Source organism: Ursus arctos, unplaced genomic scaffold (genome assembly GCF_023065955.2).
Source record: "Ursus arctos isolate Adak ecotype North America unplaced genomic scaffold, UrsArc2.0 scaffold_21, whole genome shotgun sequence".
In the NCBI taxonomy this organism is placed as follows: Eukaryota; Metazoa; Chordata; class Mammalia; order Carnivora; family Ursidae; genus Ursus; species Ursus arctos.
In genome coordinates, this window is record NW_026622886.1 from 46,489,862 (window position 1) to 46,491,561 (window position 1,700).

Genomic DNA, 1,700 nt, shown 5'->3' on the forward strand with positions numbered 1-1,700 from the left:
ATTTTGGTAAGCTGTGTTTCCCTTTTTATTTGTCTCAGAGTGTTTCCTATTTTCCCCTGTGATTTCTTTTTTTGACCCCCTGGTTATTTCAAAGTATGTTGTTTATTGGGGCACCTGGGTGGCTCAGTTGGTTAATCATCCAACTCTTGATTTTGGATCAGGTCATGATCTCAGGGTTGTGAGATCAAGCCTCACATAGGGTTCTGCACTGGGCATGGAGCCTGCTTAGGATTCTCTTTCTCTCCCTCTGCCCTTTCCCCACCCCTACCCACGCCCACTTGCATGTATATGTGCTCGCTCTTTCTAATAATAATAATAATAATTTAAAGTATGTCATTTAATTTATAAAAATTTAAGGATGTTTCTAGTTGTCTTCCCTTTATTGATTTATAGATTAGTCTCACTGTGGTCAGAGAACATTCTTATGATTTAAATAACTTTAGTTATCTTGATATCTACTTAAGAACCCAATATATGGTAAATTTTGATAAACATTCCATGTGCACTTAAATAAAACTATATTCTGCCATTCTTTAATTCAGTTCTTTTCACATCTTCTTAAACTGTTATGTCTACTGATTTTGTGTTTTCCAAATCAGTATCTTTACTGATGTTCTGATTATTCTAATAGTGACAGACAGGAAGTGTTGGAAATATCCATTAAGTCTGTAAATTTGTCTTTTAGTTATACCTAAATTACATCTTATGTATCCTATTGGCTATGGTATTAGATGCATGTACACTTAGAATTGTTACACATATCCATTATGTATTAACAGATTCATCAAATAAAATATGTTTTCTGGGTCCAATTAATCATTTAGTTCTTACCTGGTTTTAGTATAGTTACATCTTTATTACTCATATTTCCATGCTATAGTCTTTTGAAAGATTTTCCTAAAATGTGCCTCTTCTGCATCTATTTGACAGACTTGTAGCAGTTACTGTCTGCTGCTAAGGTTTCCACTAGAGATGCAAGAAAAATGTGTCCGTGCTTTCTGTCTGTCTGATTGTGGCAGTCAATAGGGCAATACAGGGAAAAATACAATAAAATAAAAAAATTAAAGTGTGCCTCTAGTTTATTTTTCAAAAAAGTTGGGCAATTTCTGGGGGCTGCCTGGGTGGCTCAGTTGATTAAGTGTCCAACTCTTGATTTAGGCTAAGGCCATGATCTCAGGGTCTTGTTAGCTATACACTTATTCTCGGTTTTGTTTGTTTGCTATTATTTTAGAGACTATAATAGGCATTCTGGATTCATCGAAGTTTGACAGAAATAACTACTGTCTTATTTTCATGTATACATTTTTCATTTCTTTCTTTTCCCCTTCTGTATGTCACTCTGAATATTTTTTTCACCTACCTATCTATAGTCTTCAATTTTTTTCCTTCTGTTTTATCTAATCTATTGTTAAACCAAAATAAGAATTTTTAATTCCCACTACTGCATTTTGTTGTTGTTCTAGAAACAGAAACTCTAGTACAGGAAAAAAACAAATGAATTTATCTTAGAGTAAATATTCGCTGTTAAAATTCTTCAAGTTGTTATCTGTTCTTTTGAACTATTAATCACAATAATTTGAAGGTCTATATCTACTAATGCTATAATATGACAGTGGTCTATTTCTCTTGTATAGTTTTCTTCTTGCCTTTTCATGAACTTTCCCTCTCATTTGGGCTTGTCTACTGGCATATGTGTTAAT

General features: G+C 33.2%; 1 non-coding gene across 1 annotated transcript; it reads left to right on the forward strand.

The window, feature by feature from the left end:
* The first annotated feature begins 913 nt into the window (after window positions 1-913).
* Window positions 914-1,046, forward strand: LOC113256491 (small nucleolar RNA SNORA31). Its single transcript, XR_003316695.2, has one exon. It is a non-coding gene; the product is annotated as a small nucleolar RNA SNORA31 (small nucleolar RNA).
* The last annotated feature ends 654 nt before the right edge of the window (window positions 1,047-1,700 follow it).